The 19,437-nt window shown below is 41.8% G+C and overlaps 1 long non-coding RNA gene across 2 annotated transcripts in view; it reads left to right on the top strand.

Annotated features, from left to right (window-relative positions):
• The first annotated feature begins 3,554 nt into the window (after positions 1 to 3,554).
• LOC139081008 (uncharacterized) overlaps positions 3,555 to 19,437 on the top strand; it is a 76,335-nt gene continuing 60,452 nt past the window's right edge. For both annotated transcript variants that reach the window (XR_011535936.1, XR_011535937.1), the window contains exon 1: positions 3,555 to 3,784. This is a non-coding gene — a long non-coding RNA (uncharacterized lncRNA). The remainder of the gene's footprint in view (positions 3,785 to 19,437) is intronic.

Genomic DNA, 19,437 nt, shown 5'->3' on the forward strand with positions numbered 1-19,437 from the left:
ATGTCTTCCTTTCTCTCCTACCTAGACTATGAATTCCTGAAAGCTCACCCACAGCTGCCAGCACAATGCCTGATCCAGAAAAGACATCAGCACAATTGGATGAAATGAAATCCTTCAACTCCACTGCATCTGAAGCCCTAAGTAGGCCCAGAAAGGATCCAAGCAATACCTCATACAACAACCACCCTCCCTTCACGGGGGCATCTCCATCTTGACCCGGCCACGTGTCATTTTGCAAACAAACTGGTTAGGCAGCAGAGCATTGCAAAAGGACCAAAGCTTGTACTTCCCTTGCAGGTCAAACTGGTTTGTGGTATAATATGTGGTTGTGGAAAATGGAACTGGTACAGTTCACATGAGGATCCAGTGTAGAAAAATTTCATGGTGCCATAGAAAATAACTGAGTTTCCAAATGCAGACATATGTCCTACCTTTGGGAGGCTTTGCACTCCTATCTGCCCTTCAGGCCACCGTTGGGCTCCATATCCCTTCAGACCTTGTATACTGTGTTATAAGGTATTCTTCTGCAAAAGTAGGCATCTTGTTTTGTGTTGTTCTTGCAACATTTAATGTGTATTTGATTTCTCTTCAATTATATTACAAGCTACACTCTGGCGGGATTTCCTCATCCCTAAAATAGGGACAAATTTGCCTACCCAGTTTACCAGGCTGTTAGGAGGTTCTAATGTGTTAATATTTATAGGACGTGATAATGTAACTTTGGGATGCCCTTCAAACATACGGTATGTTTTATTATTACGTTTTTTTAAATCTTGACATTCTGCTACGTAGGTATGCGTGTTGTAGATTCCACATTAGCAATCAAAGCCTTTATTGTGAATTCCTGGGGATAATGCTTTATATCATGGTTTCCCAAATCTGCCTGAAGATAAGAGTCACCTGGAGCCCTGGTTAAAACAGATTCCCAGAACCTACCCCAGACCTATTGAATAAAAATTTCCAGGTAAGATTCTTCTCCAACGATTCTAAAGAGTGGGATTTTCCCACACCACCAATCAATTCTCTGACACCAGCTGGGTGTCCTACAATTCATCTCAATTCTGACACTATCTATCTGGAGATAGGATCAGATCACACAGGTTAAGGGCTCAGTCCCATAAGACTGCCCTCCACTTCAGAGGCCAATCACAAGTCTAGGTTGTTCCCCGTACTTCTGAATGGCTGGCTGTAAATCAGAGGTTCCTACAACCCCTTCCTTGGGTTTGATTAATTTGCTGGAGCAGCTCCCAGGACTCAGGAAACCACTTTACTCACTAGATTACTGGTTTATTACAAAGGATATTAAACGATATGAATCAACAGCCAGAAGAAGAGATACATAAGGTGAGGTCTCAAAGGAGTCTCTCGACCTCAAGCACTCTGTTGAGTTTGAGGCCCAGCATGGTGGCGCATGAAAGTGTTCTGGTCCACCAACCCGGAAGCTCTCTGAATCCGCTCCTTTTGGGGTTTTATGGGGGCTTCACTACACAGGCATGATTGATTAAATCAGTGGTTATTGGTAATTGATTCCACCTCCATTCTCCTCTCCCTTCCCTGGAGGTCAGAGGGATGGAAAGTTCCAACCCTCTAATCACTTGGTTGGTCCCCCTGGCAACCAGCCCCAATCCTTAGGTGCTTTCCAAAAGCCACCTTATTAACATTAACTCAGGTGTGGTTGAAAGAGGTTTATTATGACTATCAAGACATCTTTATTGCTCTCATCACTTAGGAAATTCCAAGGGATTTAGGAGCTCTGTGCCAGAAATTGGAAGGAAGATAAGTATATATTTCTTATTATAAATCACAATATCACACCAGGAGAAAGGTTAACAGCACAATTAGGAATGACACCAGGTGATTCTTATCCTCAGGCAAGTCTGGGAGACACTGCTATTACCAGTCCTTCACATATCAGAATGAATTAGTTTAGGATTCTTCCTGGGAAAGGCCTTTTAGATAAGGAGAAATCAAAACTGGAGCTCAACTTGGAAGGAGGCTACAGAAGGGCAGGCAATGGGCAAAACTTTCCCCTGAATTTCCTTGTCCTTGCCCCAAGCTCTCAGAAACTGATTTGAGGTTATATGGCTTGCAGCGAATCAGATTTACCAGATGAAGCCAGAGTGTTAAACAGGCGCCTTTACTGCCTCAATCAAATTGATTTCCCAGGATTTTCTCAGTGCCACAATGGTTTGGTGATGAACACTCCCTTTAGATCCTTCTCTTCAGAGTTTCCCCAGCTCCCTGGACAGACCTCTTTCACAGCAGTTAAAAACCATATTGTCATTGTTTTCCTGTTTGTCTCTGAGATGGTGAGGGCTGGACTTGGTCTTATCCACCTTCGCATCCCCAGGGCGTGGCATTGTGCCTGATGTATTATAGGTGCTTATGTTGAGCTGACCTGTGAAATTGTCTGTTTACGTCTGCTTCACCTCCTTGACTGGGAGCCCATGGAGGGCAACCACAGTTCAACTCTGTATCGTCATGTCCTAGCCTCGTGCCATGCACAGAGTCATTGGTCAGCAAATGTTTGTTGAAGAATGAATGACCTCCCTTTTGGTAAAGCCTACCTTAGCTACTTCAGAGAGATGCAGTCTGCTAGGCGTTGACACTGGCAGTCTTGGGATTAGGACTCAGGAGAACATATTGCTCACAGCCTTTATATAGGTGTACTACTTTTGACCTGAGGTTAGTTTGAGAAGGGCCTTCTGAGAGGAGTGGGGAATATCGCCTAGTTCTCCCATTACCTCGAGGCAGGGGCTGGGACTAGAAGAGGTGGCTATAACAGGGTTGAACACCAACGAGGCTTCAGTTGCATTCTCATCCCCTGACAATCCAGACAGACAGCAAATCCAGGCATACAAATGTGTTAAGGGCCATTCGTTTAATTCTAGACTGTTCAGACATACTGCATTGCTATTCCATTGTGGAAGCCTTTGCTGAGAGCTCCTCTCCTTTTCATTCTTGCCATATCTCATCTTGGAAAAAATTAAGTAGTAGGAATCATACTTGCAGGCATTTGGTGGCAGAGCAGAGAGACAGCTTTAATAGCTTTGAGTACTTTTTGCAAAAGTAGGAACTGATTCTCATTGTCCCACTAGAGCTGGATGACCTCAGGCAATTCCTTTCTTCATGCTGGGCCTCAAAACTCACCCGTCTCTACAATGAGGTTGCTGGACTTCAAGTCTGTGGCAGGTCTGGCCAGAAATTTCTGTTCAAGGTCCTGGAAATAGACTTTCTCCTGCTCTGATTCCCCATTCAAACTTATAGAATCAACCACAGAAAAATGTTCTGTATTTCTCTTCCTCTCTACCCCATGACCCATATAACAAATAAAAATTACTACATTACCACTTAGTCAAGAACATTTATTGAATTGACTACTAAATGTCAACACTATGTATGAATGATTTTGTTTTATTGTTTAAATAGTAGGAACATTTTACATGCTCCAGGAACTTGAGGTGGCCTCAGTGACACCAAGAGGAGCCTATGACTTAGTGAGCCTGTGGGCAGAGCTAAGGATGGTTTTTACCTTCTGTTGTGGCAACCCAGGCACTTGCTCTCTTTGCACCTGTCAGGTTACAACACTGTTACACCAGCTCTCTATTCACTATGCCAGAGAAAATTGACCAAGACAAGGAGACGGTCTCAGGCATAATATTAAGGGACAAGAAGCAAAAGTCAGGAATTCCTTTTGAATATAGAAGATGACTGTGGAATGAGGCCTCCGAGGTAGTGTGGTTTTACTAGAAGAAGCACAGAGTCACGAGCTATGGAAAGTGGGGTAAGTTGCTTAGCTTCTCTGAGCTCAGATCCTTCATCTGTAAAAGCTTTCTTCAGATGACGGCCTGAATAGAGGAAATAGTGCATGTTTGTAAAGAGACTAGAACATAGAAGTCACTCAGTACATGTTAGTTATTATTATGAAGAATCTGAGACCTGACGAAGAAAGAAATAAAGGCTATGGGCCACTGAGACTAGTCAACTTTGTTGTAAAAATTCAAGGGGGGGTCCACACTATCTAATGATGGTGTAGCCCAGATACTGGCTTGGGTCACCCCCAATTCCAGCTCATATCTCAGAACTTTCCAGAGGATTTCCATGCTTTTACATCCTCATACTTCAGTGCCTCCATGCTGTCAGACACTCATGCATGCTGTCTTGGTTCTGTCCTGCATGAAACCCAGAGGAATTTTGCCATTTCCCATAAGAGATCCAGATAGTCAGCATTTTCTAAATTTGGTAACTTTACTGAAAAGGTTAAGGGTTGTCAAGGAGGTCCCACATCGTGCCCTGAGTAGCTTTCTGCTATCTTGCTGTCTCCACCCTTTCACTCTGTTCCTTTCCAAAGCCTGTTCTCCCTGTGACTCTGCACTTCATGCTTAGCTCCTTGGCTTCTCTCATAAAAGGCAGACCAATCTGGGATTTTTCTCAAGTAATCTTGTAGGTGTTCAATGAAATATATTTCTATTTAAAGCTTAAAACTGCACTGAGACTTTTGGGACACCTTGTTGAGGGAACACGCCAAAGGGCAGCACTAAAATTTCATTAAGTATCCAAGATGTATATAACTTGTCACACTCACCTACTTATCCACTCACTTCATGGGCACACTTGGAAGGCAGACTGAACTAATATACTTGAAAACAATGTTTTTAAGGTAAGCATGCATGCCACAGCACATCTGGGAACATTTCATCACAGAGGCACAAACGATTTCAATGGTCAGGATGAGTAAGCCATGGCAGGGAGATCCTGCAATAACACATACTTAAGATGTAGCTTGTATATAATTATACTTCACTTCAGCCCGTGTGATTTTGTACTTCAAAAGTGGCCAGGCCTATAATCCAGTTTTAAGTATTTTTCCAAATGTCCACTGCAGAAGGCAGGTGTACTACGGTGCAGTGCGGTGGTTTAAGAGCATGGGTAAGAGGCATTCAGATCTGGGTAAAACCTCATCGTCGACACTTACTAGTTGTGTGTGACCTTGGGCAAGTTTGCCTCTTGTAGTCTCAGTTTTTTAATCTGTAAAATAGGAGTGACTATACAAACTTTGAGATTCTCTGTACAACTCTATAAAATGCATTTTTAACGTTGGCACGTGGAATAAAATCAGAGTCTAGATATGTATTTAGAATCGGTAACTTTACTAAATAAACAAAATCCAACATTTAAAGCACCTAAACTCCATGTTTAAGAAGCCAATTCTAGTTTAATCTGGTTACACACGCCCAAACAAGCTCCTAGTCTTTGAAGCAAAATCCCCAAATAAAATCATATTTAGCCAATAAAAACTAAGCTACAAATGATTATGTCATCAAAATACACTTTGGCCAAAGGTACTTTTTTTTTTATTAACGTTATGATAGATTACAACCTTGTGAGCTTTCAGTTGTACATTATTGTTATTCATGTTGTGAGTACACCTCTTCCCCCTTTGTGCCCTCCCCCTACCCCCCTTTTCCCTGGCAACCACTGATCAGATCTCCTTGTCAATATGTTAACTTCCACCTATGAGTGGAGTCATATAGAGTTCGTCTTTCTCTGACTGGCTTATTTCGCTTAACATAATACCCTTGAGGTCCATCCACGTTGCTGCGAATGGGCCAATTTTGTCTTTTTTTATGGCTGAGTAGTATTCCATTGTGTATATATACCATATCTTCTTTATCCAATCATCAGTTTCTGGGCATGTAGGTTGGTTCCACGTCTTGGCTATTGTAAATAATGCTGCGATGAACATAGGGGTGCAAGGGACTCTTGGGATTTCTGATCTCAGGTTCTTAGGATAGATACCCAGTAATGGGATTGGCCAAAGGTACTTTTAAGCTGGGTTACTTGAGTTTGCATAATTGTATAGTCTCAGCAATGATGGAGAGCCCCTGATGGTCTGTCCCTTTGTGATTGCAAAGGACCAAGGAGTTCTGGGCGCAACGCTACTCTTCTGTGGCCACATTAGCAAGCCTCTGAAAATAGGTAAGAGAACACTGCTATGGCAATTTATCCGTCAGCAACTCAAACCACCTTCTCACCTTCAGTCATCTACTAGTGCTGGAGCATTCTAGGTCAAATTGACCACAATGGAAGTGATTACTTGTAGTCATATTGCCTTAAAAACATCATGACAAACCAAGACACTGCTCAGATTAAAACTATAGTGGGGCCGGCCCTGTGGCCGAGTGGTTGAGTTCGTACGCTCCACTTTGGCGGCCCAGGGTTTTGCCGGTTCAGATCCTAGGTGCAGACGTGGCTCCACTCATCAAGCCACGCTGAGGTGGTGTCCCACATAGCACAACCAGAAGGACCTACAACTAGAATATACAACTATGTACAGGGGGTTTTTGGGGAGAAGAAGGGGAAAAAAAAAGAAGATCAGCAAGAGATGTTAGCTCAGGTGCCAATCTTTAAAATAAAAAAAATAACTAGAGATTATTTAGGTATAGGTAACAAATCCCTTTATTTTGTTTGGTTGGAGTAATATCGTAAAATATTTAAACCAAGAACAATCCTGGCCCTTTTTTGTCCCACTTATAATATTCTCATAGCCTTTTTTTTAAACTCAAATTTTGTTGTGTTTATAGCATGCAGTGTTGTAACTGCGCTTGTTGTAACTGAATAGCTGCTGTAGTAGAAGCCCTTTCCATTTTAAATAACTTGAATGGGATTGTTAGAAACTGGAGAAGTTCATATCACAGCTGCAAACATTCCCATCTCTTGAGAGGTATGGATTTGCACACTTGAGACAGATGTTCCTTTGTTCTGAAAAAATTAGCTGAAGTGTCCTCTAGTCTAACAAAACACAAGACCATCCGTTCCTACACCTCCCCGCCCCCCAAGCCCATCCCTAGTATCCTCAGGACTTGATAAACTCATGGCCTTTTTTCAAAACTTAGCTGAATTCTAGAGGCCTAAATCTGGCCCTCCCAGAGGCCAGCAGGACTAAATCTAGGGTAGCTTACAGGTTTATTTTCAGAGGTCTTTTCCCAACTCTAAGCCCCTATAGTCATATACCTCCCCCCACTCCATCTCCTAAATATACTTCCTGCCATGATACTCTGTTTCTTTTCTTGTTCCCCGAAGTTTCACTCTTCTCTCAGCAACCAAAAACTGCCATTATGCCCTTTCTGGAATGGCCGCTACATAACTATCACAGTCCTTTACATCCTCAACATCTTTTCTGAGCAATCTTTTCCAACTTCTTACCTTAATGGAAATCTGATTTTCCTCTGAGGATGACATTTCCTTTGCAGCTCTCTCTGTAGGCTGAGCTCTCTCTGTAGACAAATGGCGTCTACTTTGTCTCTCAACATCCCACATTCCATAGGCTGGGAGGCGGGGCTGGTGTCCTCCACATTGACGAATGTCACTTTCAAGCCATTACTTCCTCCTTTGAGGTCCATACTGTTTGACTGTACTAACGCTTCTCCATCTTGGTCCCTGTTACCAACTGAACTTCTGGCCAGTGTTCTGTATCCACTGGAGACTTTAGCAACTGGCTCTTAGTCTTATTTTCTACTGCAAGTCCTGCTGCCATCATCCTGGGAGCCTTCAGTGTCCACATGGTCAACCCACCCATTACCCTGGCCATTCTATCCCTTGACCTCCTTGTTTCCAATGACCTTCTCCTCCACTCAGCCACCCACTCCAACACTCTAGATTACCCTGGTAATCGGCAGAAATTTATCCTAATTCAAAATTCTACTCTCTGATTAAACCTCACATTATACCATTTTCCCCGTAATTATCCCACTACACCTGCTTCTTTCAATGAAAAGATATTTCCTTGGCTATCAACACCAATTCTGTTCCTTTTCCATGCCAACAGAACCCCACTTTTTTCCACTATCCACCTCTCAGGAAATGTGGCTCTATGCACCAGTGTAGGGGCAAATCCTGATTAATCTAACATGATGCTTTTCAAATCGTGGTCCCTAGAGGTCCCTTTCCAAGATCCCACAGGTCAAAACTATTTGCTTAATAATAGTTATTATTTGCCCTGCTCTTTCCTTTTTACTGTGTGAACATTTTCACCGATGGTGCAAAAGCAATGGTGGGTGAAACAAGGCAGTGGCATCAGACTGTACTAATAGTCATTGTACTTTTCATCACTGCACACTTGAAGAAAGAAAAAAATCCAATTTTTACTTGATGAAGCAATAAAATGTATTAATTTGATTAAATTTCAACCTTTGAGTAAGGTCTTTTTAATATTCTGTGTGATAAAATAAAAAGAATACACAAAGCACTTCTGCATAAAAAAGTGTGATGGTCGTCTCAAAAGAAATAACATGCTCAGTTGAGTTACAAACTGAACTAGCTGCTTTTTTCATGGAACTCCACATTTACTTGAAAGAACGACAGACAAACTATGGTTATTTAGACTTGACTATTTGGCAGATATTTTTTTCATACATGAATGAAGTGAGCCTGGCACTTTAAGAGAGCAACCTTTGTTCTCAACTGCTGTCAACTGTTACAAATGCTTCTGAGATATCAAGGACAAAGAGAATAAAAAATTGCCCATTAGATTTAGGAACATGAAGGTCCTGACCACCTTCTTGAAAGATTTCACTTGATGGTGGGGTGGAATACAGATTAAGGTAGAGTGAAAAGTGAGTGGGAAGTGAAAAAATGGAGGCAGTGAGAATAGACAACTCTTAGGAGAAGTTTAACAATGAAGGGGAAAAAAGAATGATAGCTAGAGGGGGAAGTGGGCTCGAGGAAAGTTGTTCTAAAGATGTGAAAGGCTTGAGCATCTTTAAATGATGATAAGATGGAGAAAATAAAGAGGGAGTGACTGAAGATACAGAAGAGAGAGGGATACCTGAAATTTACACAATGTTATAAACCAACGTGACCTCAATAAAATAATTTTTAAAAAAGATGAGAAAGGGAATAGTGGGCAAGATTCAGGAGGAGAGGTTGGAATCCGGGGGTCAGTTGATGATGATAGTGGTGGTGGTGGTACATGTTTGTGTGTTGATTGAGTCCAGGTGGTAGAAGTCTTGCAGAGGATGGAGAAAGTGTGAAACTGTCATTGCTATAAGTGGGAGAGCAAACAGACCAGAGAAACAAAGTAGTCTTGCCAGGCATTGATGACCTCATCCACTCCCATTGTTTCTACAGTTTATATGTTGCTGGTTCCCAGATCTGTACGTCCAATCCACACATTTCCTCTGACCTCCAGGCCCACATACCTAATTGACCATTGGTATCATACAGGCAGTTCACGCACCACATCCAAAATCAAATTCATGATCTTCTCTCCCAAGCCAGGTCCTCTTTCAGTGTTCCTTATCCCAGCGAATGACACCATCATCCATCTTGTTTTGTGAGACAGAATCCTAGGAGTCATCCTTGTTTTGTCCATTTTCCTTACACTCCGCATTCAATCAAAAACCAAATCCTATTGGGGCCGCCTCTGTGGCTGAGTGGTTAAGTTCGTGTGCTCAGCTGCTGCGGCCCAGGGTTCGGATCCTGGGCGCAGACATGGCACTGCTCGTCAGGCCACTTTGAGGCAGTGTCCCACATCCCACAACTAGAAGGACCTGCAACTAAGATATACAACTATGTACTGGGGGGTTTGGGGAGATAAAGCAGAAAAAAAATCCTATTGATTCAATTTCCTTAACATATCTTAAATCTATCAACATTATCCCATCCTCCTCCTACCAGCCTAATTTGGGCCAGCATAACCTTGCATCTGGACTATTGCCATATCCTCCTACCTGCCTCTCCCACTCTTTATTCTAGTTTCCATAAGCAGAGTGATGTTTTTCAATAGCAAATATCATGTCCCACCTCTGTTTCAAACCCTCCAATAGCTTTTCATTGCCGCCAGGATAAAGAACAAAATTTGTAACTTTCCTTCTTTGCTTCCATCCTCACCTCCACCTGTCACACAGCTCATATTCCCAGTCCCCTCATCCTGCCCTACTTTTTCTTTTTTTTTTTAAAGATTTTATTTTTCCTTTTTCTCTCAAAGCTCCCCAGTACACAGTTGTGTATTTTTAGTTGTGGGTCCTTCTAGGTGTGACGTGTGGGACGCCACCTCAGCGTGGCTTGATGAGCAGTGCCATGTTTGCGCCCAGGATTCGAAGTGGTGAAACCCTGGGCTGCCTAAGCCCAGCACACGGACTCAACCACCCGGCCACGGGGCCGGCCCCCCGCCCCCTTTTTTTTTTTTTTAAAGATTTTATACTTTTTCTTTTTTCCATTGCACTTTCTAACAGTCTATATACTTTGTTATGACTATTGTTTGTTCTCTGCCTCTCTCCTCTAGAATGAGACCCCCTCCACAAGACCACACATCTTTGTTTTGTGCACAGCTATATCCCTATTACGGGCTGAACTGCATCCTCTCCCAAATTCATATGTTGAAGTCCTAACTGCCAGTACCACAGAATATGACTGTATCTGGAGGGAGGGCCTTTAAAGAGGTAATTAAGATAAAATGAGGTCCTGTGGGTGAGCCTTAATCCAATAGGACTGATGCCCTTATAAGAAAAAGAAATTAGGATGCAGACACGTGTAGAGGGAAGACGTGTGAAGACATAGGGACAAGACGGGTATCTACAAGCCAAAGAGAGAGCCCTCTGAAGGAACCAACCCTGCCAACACCTTGACTTCCAACTTCCAGCCTCCAGAAATGTGAGAAAATAAATTTCTGTTGTTTAAGCCCACCAGTCTGTGATACTTTGACATAGCAGCCCTAGCAAACTAATACAATCCCAAACACCTAGAACAGTTCCCGGCACGTAGTGAGCACTCAGCAAATATTTGCTAAAAGAATAGATGAATGTGAGGCCCTGCATGATCTAGCCTCTGCCGCCCTCTCTGACGTCATCTCCTGCCACTTTTCCCTTGGATCTCTCAAATCTTTCTAAATAACACTTTTCTGAACTCCTCAAACATGTCATACCCTTCCCCCCTCAGAAACTTTGTGCACTGTTTTCTCTACCTGGAGTGCTCTCTTCCCCATCCCACCGCCCCTCCCCCAACTTCTGCACCACAGTTTCATACTAATCATCCTTCAGATCTTAAACTCAATTTTAAAAAATATTTTTCAAAATAGATGAATTGAGGTATAATGGATATACAACAAACTGTACATATTTAAAGTGTACAATTTGATAAGTTTTGACATATGTCTACACCCACGAAACCATCACCACAATCAAGATAGTGAACATATCCATCACTCTGGACAGTTTTCTCATGGCCCTGGGTAATCCCTGCCTCCCCTTGTTACACCCCTCTGCAATCAACCACTGAGCTTCTTTTTGTCACTATGGGTTAGTTTGCATATTTAAACCACCTTATTGAGGTATGATTGACATTCAAAAAGCTGTACATATTTAATGCACATAGTTTGCATTTTTTAGAGTTTTATATAAATGGAATCTTATAGTATGTCCCTTTCATTTTGGTCTGGCTTCTTTGACTCAGCACAATTATTTTGAGATTCATCTACGTTGGGTGTGTCAATAGTTCATTCCCCTTTCTTACTAATACTCCATTGTACTGATACACCAAAGTTTGTTTATCCATTCACCAGTTGATGGACATTTGTGCTGTTTCTGGTTTGCAGCTATTACAAATAAAGCTGCTATGAGCATTTGTGTACAATTCGCTTTAATCCTACTATTTCCTCAGGGAATTGTTTTCTGTCTCCCTGATTGAGTTAGGTCCTCCTGTTCTGCTCTCTCACCTATTCATCTCTTCTCTCCCTCTGTGTGTTCCCCTTAGAAGGAATGTTGTATTGGTTCGGAAGAATGCCTTTGATAAATCACTCGGGAGAGAGACACACACAGTGAGATATGATGAATTAGTTTTTCTCTTGAGTAGGATGGGGATAGAGGAAGAAGAGAACAAAATCTTTGGATTTGTTTGTTATAATTTTTCAAACACACAGTATTTGGACAGTTTCAAGAGTACTGGGCTTTTTGTTTGAGAGATTAGTAAGAGACAATAAGAGCAATTTTAATTCCCCTTTTTTTAAAAAATAAAGAAAGATCTAGTACTGTGATTTCTGCTTATGGGGTCCTACTGTGTACACAACTTTCCTATATCCTTTATCCAAATATCCACTAGCTAAGACCTTCTGCTCAGCCCATTCTCCTCCCTAAAGCAAACAAACCCCACCTCTTTTCACTCTTCCGATCTGCTCCTCTCAGAACTCTCTCTCCTCTTCTATGACTTGCTGTTGGATTTGATCCAGCAGCTCAGGACCTAGCAACCCAATGGAGGTGAGAGACCCACCCAGCAGCCTGGCTCAAGTTCCAGGCATACGAAGCTCTGTTTCCAATCCTGCTGGTCCTAAAAATATACCAACCATTGGCAGGTGGCAAAGCTATTTTCAACCTTGGGGGCCTCAGGAACCAAGGGATTCATGCCAGGCCAGGAAGCAAAAAGGCAAGCCCCTACTGGTGGGCTTCAGATAAAAACAGCTGTCTTGTGGCATGGGTTCAACTCATTCTCAATTGTCTATTTACTGGCATGGCCAGTTGTTTCCCCTTTTAGGCTCAATCGCATTTTCCATTTCCACTCTAAAACACGAACCTGGAACAGCATATGCAGATATTGGGAGGGTAGGGTGGGAGGCCAGAGAGACATTTTTTTTCAACTTGCCCAACTCCATGTAGTTCTCGAGTTACAGAGGAGCTTTGAAGTAAGTTACCGAGGAGCTCTGAAGTTTCTGTGCAGTTTCAGGCTTAAACATCATGCACGTCTAGAAAGTGGGTCATGGTGCCTGTTTCTGCTGGCAAAATTAAAGTACTATTATTATCACTCCCATTTTATAGAGAAGGAAACCTGAGGAACAGAGTGGTTCAATAACTTGTCCAACTAGAAAGTGACAAAGCCAGAGCCAGGATACAAACTCGGATCTGTTGGACTCCAAAGCTTATGCTCTTAATCGCTGATATTCCCAAAACTGTGGTCCTCGAGTTGTCTCCCAGATTGTACTAAGTGGATGACCACCTCATAACTAAGTGCTGCCATGCAATTTCAGCATCAGAATTTGCACTTCTATTTACATTCATAATAGTACAAAGAGTACTGGCGTTTTTTTGGTTTTGTTTTTAAAAGATTTTATTTTTCCTTTTTCTCCCAAAGCCCCCCAGTACATAGGTTGTGTATTTTTAGTTGTGGGTCCTTCTAATTGTGGAATGTGGGACGCTGCCTCAGCGTGGCTTGATGAGCAGTGCCATCTCCATGCCCAGGATCTGAACCGGCAAAACCCTGGGCCGTCGAAGCAGAACGTGCGAACTCAACCACTCGGCCACGGGGCCAGCCCCAAGAGTACTGTCTTATTGTTTTTGATGCAAGAGAAAAGAACAGAGGTGGACCTCATGCTAAATGATGTATTTGTTCCAAATGAAGGCAGATAGTTTATAGTTAATTCGGAGGAAGTGTTTTAATAATGCGCATGCCAATACTCACATTGGGGAAAGCGATTTAGTTTCAGCAAAACTACATCATCCATCAGATTAAATTAATGTTAGTGATTTGAATTTTATTGATTTTGTAGTTTTGTTTGCATTTAATATGCAAAATCATTCTGACTATATAGTTGTTTAACTCCTATAAGCATAAGGAGTTGATGTCTCTTTTACGTTAGCATGTATTTAAGTAGCATTATAATAAAAGATCAACACTGAGGGTCTAAATGAATTTTTTGCCAATAGAAAGCATCCACACATGGCTCATATTTGAGAAACTGTGGTGCAGGGCGTTGAAGACCATAAAGAGCTGCGTAACTGTCCGGGGATTCCTGTTATTGGAATTTTGTTTTTGTTGCTGTTATTACCTTGGAGATATCTCAAGAGTTCAAGGTGACCCTGGCCTCCCTCCAGCCACTGGTGCATGTATGCAATAAAGCTGTGGGTCTTTGGCATTCCTCGACTATTCAGTCTAATTCCTATACCTTAATATTTTGTGTTTTGTGCCATTTCTAATTTTCTCCATTATTTCTCCAAACAAAAAGATGTCGTGGCAAAGCTTGAGGCGAGAAAAGGGAAAAAGACAGGAAGAGTTCCTATTTTCTTTCACTTCCTCCGAATTGCATCTTACTTCCTTTCTCTCTACTTCTATCTCCTTTCCAACCTGAAATAGTTATGAAATTGAGTAAAAGGCGGTGCAGAATGACTTTCCACACCCTACCCTCCTCAAAAAGAAAGAAATGGAACCAAAGCAAAGCCCCTTAAGGAAGAACTAGAAGGCTCCGTTCCATCCCAAGACTACAGGGAAATGTTTGGGGCGACGCAGACTGGGACTCCAATTCTGGCTTTGCAGTTTATAAACTATGTGATCTGGGCCAGTAATAACCTCGCTGTCTCAGTTTCCTTATATGTAAAATGGGGATAAAATGATATTTCTGACCTCACAGAGTTGTAGTAAAGATTGAGGTAAATGAGATCATGTATGAATATCATGTAGATGGTGCCTATTGCAAAGGAGTTGCTCAAGAAATAGTCATTATTATCATCTTCAAGTCTCTTCCCTAGCAGCAATGCTCTCTGTCCTCATTCTTTCAGGACAGGCACATGGAAAAATGCTTAAGATGGAATGTTAAGCCAAAGGAAAAAAAGAGAGGGAATAACAGTGCATGTACACAGGGCTTGCAACCAGGGCTGGGACTTTGTCTTACTCACTGCTGCATATTCGGTGCCTAGAACAGTGAGTGCCTGGTACGTGGTATGGGCTAATAAATACCTGTGGAATGAATGAATGAACTGTGGAAAAATCTGGAAGCAGATGAACAAGGACTGAAGGAAGCATCTTGGAATGAAAAATATTGGGATTGGGTTAGAGCAGAGGGTCTTTCTCTCTCTCTCCCTCCCTCTCTTCTTCCCTTCCTTTCTTTCTCCTTCCTTCCTTTCCTTCTCTCTCTCTGAAAAATTTTAATGTCATATTTACAATTAAAACATGGGGAAATAAACACATGCTGTTTGCCTTACAGAGAAACGCACATTCAATATTTCAGTAAGGCACACCAGAGGAGCCATGAATATTATTAAATTATAATCGGGCACTAAGCAGGCTTTACTGAGAATGTTCCTCTGCCCTTTTATTGTGCTCTAAGGAGGAAATATTCAGAACATTTCCAAGCATTCATGCTTGTCAAATAAACATAAAAGAAAAGGGCGATTTGGCAATGAGTGAAATGTCATGCATGCTTCAACATGTAAACCGAATAGAGCTACTAGAGAGAGCTTGACAAGTGAACTTACTAGAATTTGTTCTTGAAATAGTTTACTTTATAGTGTATAGACAACAGACCTTACTCCAAGCTTTTTTCAGGTACCTTGAAAGAGTTCAACCTTCTCATTTTACAGATAAGAAAACTAGGCCGGGTTTTGGGATATGACTTGCCCAAGGTCACATTTATATTTCTATCCCTCAACATGCTCATTCCACTCATTCCTACACTTGCAAAGCACTTCAGAGGTTTTGAAGTGTTTTGACACACCTGGTGTCTCAGGTTCTCCATGTGTAAATTGGGGTAACTATGGGCACTACTTCATTCAAGGGTATTGTAAAAATTAAATGAGATAACTTAGTCTTCAGTGAGTGTTAGGTATTATTAGTATCTTTATTGTGATAATTACTGTCTCATGAAGTCTTTTCCACAACCTTGGGAGGCAGGCAGCACAGGCCATCATTTCACCTGTGAGCGTATTGAAAGGCAGAGAGATTGAGTGGCTCATCCGGCTTGTAAGTAGCACAGTCACATCTGGAACTCTGATATTCTGCCACCTAGTGCGTTGGCCAGCACCTTCAAGATCCGTTCCAACTAAAATTCTGTTGTTTCTATAGAAAGGAGTCTCATGGTCAGCCTTTAAAAAACTTTCAGTCTCAGAGAACAAGAAAGTAGCCAAGGACAGGGCTCACAGTAGACAACACTGAAGGGAGCCAGCTTCCTAATACTAAGAAGCCAGTGGTGTCCCGTCCACTGCATTTAATTTACGCAAATTCGGCTGTGTGTGCACGCCGCCCCTCCCTCCCCATCCAATACGGGAAAATAAAAGAAATAGAAAAAACAATTCCACTTGCCATTCCATTCAGTAAGCATATGCCACGGGGTGAGCATGGGGGAAGTAATTCAGCTGGACAGGATATACACAAAGGCAGGGATAGTGTACTTTATGGGAAATTGGTAGGACTTTCCAAGCATAATTTTACTTCATTTTGACTTGATACGCTGACTTTATAACTTAATTTGCACAGCAGATGTGACACTGCTACTGCTGCTCATAGCTACTACCATTTACTCTGCAATTACCACAGGCCAAAGTGCTAGGAGCCTTGTCTCATGTCATTACCATGCCAATCCTACGAGGCGGGTACTTAATTATCCCCATTTCAAGTGGGAATTTGTCATAGTAGTAGTAATAATAATAATAATAGCTTCAAATTCTTGAATGTCTAACAGCTCAGAGAGATCACTTGTCCAAAGTCTTAATAGTCTTAAACATCAGACCCAGAGGTAGAGCCCACATGGGCGAAGCTACAGAGACATCACTCAGAAAATGTGAAAGGCACTGAGAAGTGATTTCTTTTTGTTTGTTTGTTTTTTGTTTTCAAATGTAGGTTTTATTATTATTCATGTATGGTGAAGGCTAACAGATCAGATCGGGAGACAGAAGACCGCCAATAAAAAGATTGGTCCTAACAGTTCCCAAGAGGAGGGGGAATGCCACTCCAGAGGCCACACAAAGAAGCACTGGGGTTGATCAGGAGGCAAAGGGAGCAAGGAGGAGATGTGGGCAAGAGCCTTTATCCTGGTTTCTGTGAGAAGGAAGAAGTGAGGCAGAGTAAACAGGTTTAGGACTGACTAGTTTGAATAATTTCAGCGGCTCTGGGCCATAGGGGCTGTCCCTAGTTGTCTAGCACCTGGACCTGGCTAGTTAAGACAGAGGAATAAGTAGCCCTGAGTGTGAGAACCCGATAGAGGAGGTGGTAGAGATGAGGACTCTGGATTGGTTGGTTTGCCTTTGTTCTTTTTATTGAGGTCATATTGGTTTAAAACATTGTGTGATTTCAGGCGTACATTATTATGTATCAGTTTCTGTATAGAGTGAATCATGCTCACCACCAATAGTCTAATTTTTATCTGTCACCATACATATGTGCCTCTTTACCCCTTTCACCCACCTCCCCACGCCCTTCCCCTTTGGTAACCACTAATCTGTTCTCCTTATCTGTGTTTGTTTATCTTTCACATATGAGTGAAATCATATGGTGTTTGTTGTTCTCTGTCTGGCTTATTTCACTTAACATAATACCCTCCAGGTCCATACATGTTGTTGCAAATGGGACGATTTTGTCTTTTTTTATGGCAGAGTAGTATTCCATTGTATATATATACACCACATTGTCTGTATCCATTCATCATTTGATGGGCACTTGGGTTGTCTTGGCTATTGTGAATAATGCTGCAATGCACATAGGGGTGCATGGATCTCTTCGTATTGTTGATTTCATGTTCTTTGGATAATTACCCAGTAGTAGAATAGTGGGTTGTATGGCATTTCTATTTTTAAGTTTTTGAGACATCTCCATACTGTTTTCCATAGTGGCTGCACCAGTTTGCATTCCCACCAGCAGTGTATGAGGGTTCCCTTCTCTCCACATCCTCTCCAACACTTATTTCTTGTCTTGTTAATTATAGCCATTCTGATAGGTGTGAGGTGATATCTCACTGTAGTTTTGATTTGCATTTATCTGATATTTAGTGATATTGAACATCTTTTCATGTGCCTGTTGGCTATCTTGAATATCTTCTTTGGAAAAATGTCTGTTCATATCCTCTGCCCATTTTTTTTGTGAGGAAGATTGGCCCTGAGCTAATATCTGTTGCCAATCCTCCTCTTTTTGCTTCAGGAAGATTGTTGCTGAGTTAACATCTGTGCCAATCTTCCTCCATTTTATGTGGGATGCTGCCACAGCATGGCTTGACGCGCAGTGCTAGGTCCACGCCTGGGATCCAAACCTGCGAATTCCAAGCTGCTGAAGCGGAGCACGCGAACTTAACCACTACACCACTGGGCCAGCCCCGACTGCCCATTTTTCGATTGGGTTGTTTGTGTTTTTGTTGTTGAGTTGTATGAGTTCTTTATACATTTTGGAAATTAACCCCTTGATGGATATGTGATTTGCAAATATTTTCTCCCAGTTGGTGGGTTGTTTTCATTTTGTTCATGGTTTCCTTTGCCTTGCAGAAGATTTTTAGTCTGAAGTAGTCCCATTTGTTTATTTTTTCTTTTGATTCCCTTGCCTGAGTAGACATGGTATTCGAAAAGATGCTTTCATTCTTTTGCATGTGGCTGTCCAGTTTTCCCAACACCATTTATTGAAGCAACTTTCCTATCTCCATTGTATGTTCTTGGCTCCTTTGTCAAAGGTTAGCTCTCCATAGATGTGTGGTTTTATTTCTGGGCTTTCAATTCTGTTCCATAGACCTGTGTGTCTGTTTTTGTGCCAGTACCATGCTGTTTTGATTAGTATAGCTTTGTAGTATATTTTGAAGTCAGAGATTGTGATGAAACTAAGAGCTCCAGCTTTGTTCTTTTTTCTTAGGATTGCTTTGGGTATTTGGGGTGTTTTGTTGTTCATGTAAATTTTAGGATTCTTTGTTCTATTTCTGTGAAGAATGTCATTGGGATTCTGATTGGGGTTGCATTGAATCTGCAATTGCTTTAGGTAATATGGACCTAGTAGGTAACAGGCTTAGTTCTAGATGCTGGAGATATAGCAGTGATGAAAACAAAGTTCTACTCTCATGGAGCTCACATTCTAGTGAGGAGGGAAGGAGAAAACAAAACAATTTCATATATGATCTATTTGAAGTCATGATAAATGCTAAGAAGAAAAATAAAGCAGAATAAGGAGTTAGAAAGAGACAGAGATGGAGTGGGGCAAATTTATGCCATTTATGCTATGGTGATCTGTGAAGCAGTGGGACAGAGACCTGAAAAAAGTGAGGCAGCTTTATGGAACTCTGGGAGAAGAGCATTCCAAGCAGACGGAATAGTAAATGCAAAGGTCCTGAAGTATATAGAAACTATTTGGAATTTTGATTCAATGTGTCACTCAATAATGAGAGCTGACCTTAGGTTGGTTGGTTGGTTTTGGTTCTATAATGTGGGTCCAAAGAGAAATGACCACTTTCCAGGCAGGACAATCAATTAAAGAAGAAATTATGAGAGGATAATGCTGGCCAAGTAAGGTAAGGCCCTGTTGTAGAGGGGCCTGGATGCCAGAAAGTACGAAGGGTTCAGCCTTAAGACAGTGTCCCTCTGGAAATAGGTCAGCAGTGTGAAGAGAGAGGTTCTTTCAGATGTCTCTTGCAATAGTATTGTAGTAGGCAGAATAATGGATCCCCAAAGATGTCCATTTCCTATTCCCCAGCATCTGTCAATGTGTTATGTT

This window comes from Equus przewalskii, chromosome X (assembly GCF_037783145.1).
Source record: "Equus przewalskii isolate Varuska chromosome X, EquPr2, whole genome shotgun sequence".
Classification (NCBI taxonomy): Eukaryota; Metazoa; Chordata; class Mammalia; order Perissodactyla; family Equidae; genus Equus; species Equus przewalskii.